We start from the raw sequence: 8950 nt of genomic DNA, 5'->3' as shown, positions 1-8950 counted from the left end.
ATTTGTCTGTCTCTGACTGACTTACTTCACTTAGCATAATACACTCTAGTTCCATCCACGCAAGATTTCATTCTTTTTGATCACTGAGTAGTATTCCATTATATATATATATATGTACACATATGTATATATACATATATATATATATACACACACACATATATATATATATCTTCTTTATCCACTCATCAGTTGATGGACATTTGGTCTCTTTCTATAATTTGGTTGTTGATAAAGACTTTATATTTTATATCATACTTTTTCAAATTCACATAAAATAAATTAGCCTTCATTGGTTGAGAGAACCTAATGGTGCTTAGAGTTGACAAATGAGTATATTAAGAGGGTACTTGTGAATTATCCTATATTTATATATTAATTTAAGGCAAATATTTCGGGAACATCATTAGAATAAATTGGTGCCATGCTAGGCAGTGTTAGACCAGGTAGGTTCCTAAAACAAGAACGTGCAAGTTGGGGAGACAGGAAACCCTGACTTCAAATTCTGATCTGTCACACAACACCAGGTGGTCTGAGCCCCCTGGAACCCTCTCTCATGCTCTCTGGCTCACTACCCAACCAAAGGTGACCACCATCCTGACGACAGCAGGTTCTTTTTGCTGAGTTTTGAACTTCAGGTCAATGGGCACATAATATAAGTATTTTTTGTGTGTATTTCTGGCTTTTTTGGTCATCATATAGAACCATTGCTTTTACACCTAAGAATAACATTACTAGGTGATAGGAATGTGTGTGTTCAGCTTAAAAGATAAGGACAGTTTACCAGAGTGGTTGTAACAATTTACACTCTTCTTAGCAGTGTAGGAAAGTTCTGGGTGTTCCACAGTCTCACCAAAGCTAGTGTTGTCAGTTTTTTACATTTTAGCCAATTTGGTAGATGTCATATATTTAAATGTGGTTTTAATTTGCATTGTCCATTTATTAAAGAGATGAGCACCTTTTCATATATTTATTGGCTAATTGCATATCACCTTTTCTGATGCTTATTCTTTGTATATATCTTTTCCCATTCTGTGGCTTGTTTTTTTTTTAATTCTCTCAATGGTGTAATTTGATAAATGGAATTTCTTAATTTTAGTGTCGCTCAATTTAACATGTAACTTCCTTCATATGGTTCCTTGAGTGGTTTATATGTTCTGTGCAAGAAATCTTTCCCTGTTCTAAGTACATGAAGATGTCCTCCTATATTATTTTCTAGAAACTTCATTGTTTTGCTTTTTACATTTAGATTCACCATGCACCTGTAATTGATTTTTTGTATACTGTGGGGTACGGGTCAATTTTCTTTCCTTCCTTTTTTGTTTTGTCTTAATATTGGCATCTTTTATTGAAAAGTAAATTTTTTCTTTGCAGGGCTTCCTTTGGTGTAAACCAATTGTGTATACATGCATGGGTCTCTTCCCTGATTTTTTTGTTGTGTTGCATTTGTCTATTCATTTTTTATTTGTTCATTCTTGCACCAATACCACTTTATCTTAACTTTGTAGCTTTATGTCTTGATATCTAGTATGGTGGATTCTCCCACCTTGTTCTTTAATTCATAGGGATACACGCACCTCTATGATTATTGAAACCTTATTTACAATAGCCAAACTATGGAAGCAGCTCAAGTGTCCACTAATAAAGAAGGTGTGGTATATTATATTCCACAACATACAATGGAATATGATTTGGCCATAAAAAAGAATGAAATCTTGCCATTTGCAACAACATGGGTGGAGCTAGACAGTATAACGCTAACTGAAATAAGTTAGAGAAAGACCATATGATTTCACTCGTATGTGGAGTTTAAGAAACAAAACAAATGAGCAAAGCAGGAAAAAAAGAGAGACTCAAACCAAGAAACAGACTCTTACCTGTAGAGAACAAACCGATGGTTACCAGAAAGAAGGTGGGTATGGGGATGGGGGCAATAGGGGATAGGGATTAAAGAGGACACTTACCATGGTGAAAAAAAAATAGGAAAAAAATTAAATTGAGGTCATTATGAGTAAATTTGTTTTAACATATCTTATTATCACTTTTTATTTGTCTGCACTCTGCTGTGTTCCTTTGTCTGTCTTCTTGCCTTCTAGTGAATTAATTATTTTTTAATCTGCCTCCCTCCCATTTACTAGCTTATTGGCCATATATCATTTGATTACTCATTTAATGATTACCCTATAGATTATAATGTACATTCTTGACTTACTAAAATCTGAAATAAATAAATGCCTTCATTCCTTCCTGGACAACGCAAGGCCCTTAGGACAGTTGAACTCAATTTACTTCTCACATCCCCATGCTCACCAGGTTGTATTGCTATAAGAAATAAATATTTACTTACACAGTCCAATTGTTTAAATGTGTCCACATACCAACTCTTTCTGTTAATTTTCATTCTGTTTTGAATCTCAAGGCTTCCATCTTGGTTCATTGCCTTCTGAATGAGGAAGAACCTTTAGTGTTTCTTTTGGTGAGTGACAAAACCTTAAGTTTTCTTTGCCTGAAAATTAACTTCCTCATAATCTTTTGAGAATATTTTTTCCTGTGTAAAGAATTCAGGGTGGCGTTTATTTAAGCACTTTGAAGTTATTACTCACTCCACTGTCTTCTGGAATCTGTTGTTTGTTGAGAACTCAGCCATCATTCTTGTTACTTCTCTAAAGGTAATATGTATTTTTCAAAAAAAATCTGTCTAATTTGTGTTGGTAGTTAGCTGTTTCACTAGGAGTGGTTTTCTTTGTATTCATTTTCCTTGGGACTCATGAGAATTTTTGAATCTATGGGTTCATATCTTTCATTGGTTTTGAAAATGTAAGTGGCTAAGCTGGAAGGAATAAGAACACCAAACCATCTGACTTCAGAGATAGGGACCATTGGAAGTCTCCTGATAGGGCTGGTCTGTTTCCAGTTCATCTTTACTCCTTGTGTATTATCCTTCAGAATCCCAACTGTAAGACTGCAGCTTGTAAGAGCCCATCTCACTTGGTGAATCTGATTTCCAGTATTGTATTTCTAGTCCCTTGAGTCCATTGAAAACTCTGATCAGCATCCATCCGTTTAGAATCAGCAGATTCCTCTGAAGAAAAGTGCCTGCAAATTCTTAACTCATATCTGTTGGTTTTCTCTCTCAGATTTTGATCATGCAGTTTTCCTCCCTGTCTTGGTCTATCTCTGATGCATTCAAAAAAATGTAGTATTTAATCTTTTTCCAGCTTTTCTAGTTGTTTTCTGCAAATGGATTGATCAGTACTACCTATTCTCTCACGGTAGGAAGCAAAGTATACTTGAAGTTTTAAATAAAACGTTTCAATTTTTTCTTTCTTTTTTCCCCCTAAACTCTGAGGTCCCGAGAGCAGAAACTATCTTATTCATCTTGGTATGGCTAGCACTCAACACAGAACTTGGAAACAATACAGGATTGTTAGATATTTGTTGAATAAATGAATAAACACAGATTTTGCTTGGGATTGGTACAATTAATGCTCATTGTTTTTACCCTTTACCAGAAACTGAAAAAGAGCATCACCCATGAACAGTATTGTATATACCAAGGGCAGGGCAGTGGGAGCTGTCCCTTCTAGATGTAGTCACTTGGCTAAAATTTAGACCAACAAAAAATTTTTTTTTCCCTGAACAGGAGTATTCTGTCATTGACATTGTTAAAAATTTCTAATAGCGATTATCATACTAAAAAGCAGATGATTTTAGGTATTCTCTGTTTTACATTTTCAATAAAAAAGGTTCCCTATTGTATACAATGTAAGGATGTAGGGTGGACTGCTCCCACCACATAACCCCTAGTGTGCCTTGGCTCATGACAGTAGAGGCAAGTGAGATGGTTGTGGGGCACATATAGCTGGGTTTATGGAAAGGAATGTGTCCATGTAAGTGAGTGGGTCAGCTTTGACACACTTCATGTCTCCTCACTGTCCTATTCTTTCCTGGGTCTTTGGGGAAACATTATTCTGGATTGGATTATTTTTAACTACACTGTGGCAGGCAAATGTTAGAGAATTATTTGCTCCAACTGGAGGGATCCCATGTTTGGGTATGCTTTCCATATTGGATTATAAGCTCCTTTGAGGACAAGCACACTCATTGTTCTGTTATGAACTCATCTGTTCCATAGCACCAACTCCAGTACTGCAGAGAATTGGTGTTTCAGAAATGTTAGTTACATCGAATGGTTCTCCCATATGTGTTATTTCACACATAAAACGAATACATTTTGTTGCATTTTTATCTCTTAAAACCTGGATGAATTGGAATAAACTATAAGTTTCGTAGGCAATATATGACATCCTGATGAAAGGCCCTTTTGCTGCCTGGGATATAATTTTAAGAGAATTGGTAATATATGTTTAGGATACATTATTTGTTTAAAAGAGGAGGGAAACACATATTTAAAAAATAGATGGTTTTATTTCATGAAGAAAATGAGACAAAGGTTAGTGAGCAGCCAACCTACACAGTAAAGGGAGCTGCCACACACACATCAACTGAGGATCCTTGTATCAGAAGACTTTGGAGACACTCACAAAGCTCAATTGAGAACATGCTTCTCTTTAGTTATGCTTTTACTTACCTGTTATCTTAGATGTTGACAATGAAGTTCACCTACATAGATATCTAGAAGCCATGACCACATAAAAGAAAGCAATTTGAATCCCTTACATCCATGATTATTTTTGCCCTTGTGTAAGCATGAAGTCAGTTTGTTGACATCTCTGAGTAAAGTTTTCAGGGTCGATTTTTTTCTTTTAACATCACCAACACCTAAGATTAAGGTATTCTGTTTTGTTTCCATTCATCCTTTCTTAGAGAGTCATTCTGATCCTAGAACTCTTGTATTCTTTATATTCTTAAATATTCCTTAATTTTTATTCTCATAAATTTGTCCTCAGTGTAAATGAGAAGCTTATTGATAAGTTGGTATGTTTCTAATTAACTATCTTAGTCATTAATACTATTCACTAAATATTTTGGACTCTCCACCATTCCAGAAATAGGATAGGATTGAACTTCTTAGCATTAGACTGGTTGAGATTATGTGACAAGTTGTGGCCATTATATTGTGAGAAAAAGGGCATGCGTTACTTCCTGGCCAGAATTTAATTGCTTGCTGATGGAAGACCCTCCAGGGATCTCCTTTCCCTCTGATACAGTGACCACCAATATTGGCTTTGTCAACTTGGGTCCCTGAGTGGCCTAGGTCCATCTGTGTTGTTGCAAATGGCATGATCTCATCCTTTTTATGGCTGTGTAACATTCCATCATGTGTATACCACATTTTCCTTATTCATTCCTCTATTGATGGACACTTAGGCTGCTTCCACATCTTAGCTATTGTAAATAATGCTGTGATAAATATAGAAATGCACATACCTTTTTGAGTTAGTGTTTTTGTTTTCCCTGGATAAATATCCAATAGTGGAATTATGGGATCATATGGCATTTCCATTTTTAATTTTTTGAGAAAACTTCATACTATTTTCCATACTGGCCGCACCAGTTTGCGTTCTCAGCAATATGCAAAAGGGTTCCTTTATCTCCACATTCTCACCAACACTTGTTTCTTCTATTTCAGCTATTCTGACAGATGTGAGGTGATAGATGTAATGGGACAGATGGTAGCTATACCTGTGGTGAACACAGCATGACGTATAACCTTGTCAAATCACTAAGTTGCATACCTGAAACTAATGTAACCTTGTGTGTCCACTCTACTCAAATAAAAAAAGTGTGCAAATAATAATAATAAAACCTCTGTGGTTTTAAGCCACTAAGATTTTGGGATTATCACCATGCTTATCAGTCTGAGTTCTACCATAAAAATAGAACAAATAGGGTACACACTTATTAGGTGGGGTGGGGGAGAAAGAGAGAGAGAGAGAGAGAGAGAGAGAGAGATTGACTTATTGCAAAGGACTGGCCTATCTTTAGTGGGGCTGACTAGGCAAGGCTGAAATCCCCAGGGCAGGCTGTGGAACAGGCTGCAGGAACTTGGGTAGGAGTTGGTGCTGCAGTGCACAGGTGGAATTTCTTCCCATTAGGACACCTTTAGTTCTGCTCTTGTGGCCTCTCTACCTGACTGAATCAGGCCCAGCCAGATGATATGAAGCAATCGTCCTTACTTAAAACCATCGGTAGACTTTAATCATATCTACAAAATATCTCCTCAACAACTCCTAGGTTAGTGTTTACTGAACACATGGGGGCTGTCACCCAGCTAAATTGACGCATGCAACCGAGCATCACACTGTGGCACAACGTGATTAGGCTTCCCTGATTACATGACCATACCAACAGCTAGCAAGACTTGACTGTCAGCAGATGTTAGACTTAAAGAATCTATCTCACGCATCCTTTTCATATAGATGGCTACAAGCTGACTGGCTGAGTGACAAACTTCAAAATAAGAACTTTGTTTTCAATCCATAAATTAAATGGTATTTTTTATGGCATTCTTTTAACTTTTGAACAAGTGTCCACAATGGGCTTACTACACACAACTGTTGACCTTCTTCTGATATTATAAATCCCTACCCAAATTTAGTAGGAAAAGACGCCAGGCTGAATATGCCTTTACTCTGCCCCGCTTCGTCTGATCCCTGTCATGGCGTTGTGAAGGCCCGTCTTCTGCTTAGGGGCAGTGTGACTACCATCATCCACAAACCTCTGTAAACTTCCACTTGCTCCAAATATTCAGCATATTATTAGCAATTTTTGCATTTATTAAGTCAATCATAATACGTATTTAAAAACAATTTCTATATTTATAACACATCTGCCTCTAGTTAGCTCAGTGTGTGTGTTCTGCACCTCATTTTCCTCATATATTTAAAAAAAGATGTTTTTGGGCTTCAAGAGTCCTAATTTTTCTTCCAGCTCTAACAAACTCTGTGTCTGTGGTATACTCATCTCCTGAATGGATTTTTCATCTGTGTCCTCAATGCTTCCAATTCGTCTTTATAAGTCCAGGATATTTGGCAACAATCAATTTGATGTAGAAACTTACAGAGCGGATCTGGGGGATTTACTGTGGAGATCACCAGTGTGGGTCTGCATCTAATCACGACACAGTTACCACAGCCCTTCTGTTATTTCTTCAGGATATTATCCTGGGGATAGCTGTAACTTTAGGAAGTGTCTTAGGCCCCTCAGGATGGCAAGGAACAGACGTGCAGTCAGGTTATCTCAATTAATGTGAGTTTATTTGTGTCGATACACAAGAAAGTATAAAAGATAAGAAAGCAACCCAGTAACTACAAAGTCCAGCCTCGCTGTTCAAGGACCAGTCATTACTCCAGTAACCTGAGAGCAGATGCAGTGAGTCAACAAGAACTCTTGAGTGTTTCACCTGAAGCATTGCTGTTACTGGTCTAAGGTGGCATCACTAGAATGACTTCACTCTTCTCTATTTTGGCTGATTTTACTGCTACCCATTTCCTTGGTATATTTCATAGTCAGACTCCCTAAAGGAGAGCTGTGGTTGGTAGGGCCAGGTGCCATCTACTAGGTACATCTCTCTTCCTAGTCCACTCCCTAGCCTGTAACTGGGTTTCTTTGAGTCACGGTACAGTTGGCTGTGGCCAATGTGGAGTGTTCATGTGACAGAAACGTGCTTCTGCTCATGGGGGAGCTATGGATATGGTCTGTCCAGGACTCTAGGAAAGCTATAGATCCACCCAGAAAATATGGATAATAACACACAGCTTTATTGCTGGGGACAAGAGAGCTTTTTTTTTTTTTCTCCCTGACACTTTCTTATGAAGGATTTTCAAGTGCTCTACCAATGTCATAACTTCCCTGAAACTATAACATTGGCTTTCTCTTATTACATTTTTTGGGGGAGAACATTACCTTTAATAATGTATACTTTCTAAAGGGCAGATAATCTCCACTTTTAAGGAAAAGTAAGTGAAATTGTAGATTAAACTCTGAATCATATGAATGCTGTTGGATCATATTTTCTGAGTTGTCTTTAAAGATCTTCTTTCCCCATTAATATTGGACAGTCATATAAAATGTCAATATTTTTAATCCTGGAAATTGAGGTCATACTCCCAAGATCTGTTGAATACTTATGTGGGGAAACTCTAAATTAGAAACCAGGTCGGGGTGCCTGGGTGGCTCAGTCGGTTAAGTGTCCAACTTCAGCTCAGGTCATGATCTTGCGGTCCATGATTTTGAGCCCTGCATTGGGCTCTGTGCTGACAGCTCAGAGCCTGGAGCCTGCTTCAGATTCTGTGTGTGTGTGTGTGTGTGTGTGTGTGTGTGTGTGTCTGCCCCTCCTCTGCTTGTGCTCTGTCTCTCTCTGTCTTTCAAAAATAAATAAACATTAAAAAAAATTAAAAAAAAAAAAAAAGAAACCAGGTCTGTCCATGTTTCTGTCTTACCAAGAGTGCAGAATTTCTCGACCATTCCTAAGATTATTTCACCCATGGAAGACAGGAGAGTCCATAATGGAATTGACAATTTTCAGCATGTCTGAGGCCAGAAGGAGCAGGTTTGATAGCCAGATTTTGTCCAAGGAGAATTTTTTCCTTACTAATTTTTCTATGAAGTAAAAATAAATCATCAATAATCTTCACCCTCCCTATGATTTAATTGGCTCCATGCACAATTGTCTCTTATTAGAATGTTAGGCAGATTTTTTTTTAAGCATGCAATTTCAGGATTCAGAAACTGCTGATAAAGTCAAATCATAATTGACTATTGCAGATTCATCAAGTTGGCTTTATTAAGCCTTTGTTAAACTCTCAAATGACAGCTTTAAAAAAGTATGCTTCTTCAGAATTTCTCTATCTACAAAAGGGGTACCCACTGTGTACTTTCTTTCAGAGATAAGGCATCTCAAATCCAAGTTACTCTAGCAAATCAGTAACACTGCACTCTGTGTGGGTCTTGTGAAAGGAACTGTGGTAACCACTCCCAATGTGTT

This window comes from Felis catus, chromosome F1 (assembly GCF_018350175.1).
Source record: "Felis catus isolate Fca126 chromosome F1, F.catus_Fca126_mat1.0, whole genome shotgun sequence".
Taxonomy (NCBI): Eukaryota; Metazoa; Chordata; class Mammalia; order Carnivora; family Felidae; genus Felis; species Felis catus.
The sequence above is the reverse complement of the archived record's forward strand: the minus strand, read 5'-3'. Positions refer to the sequence as shown.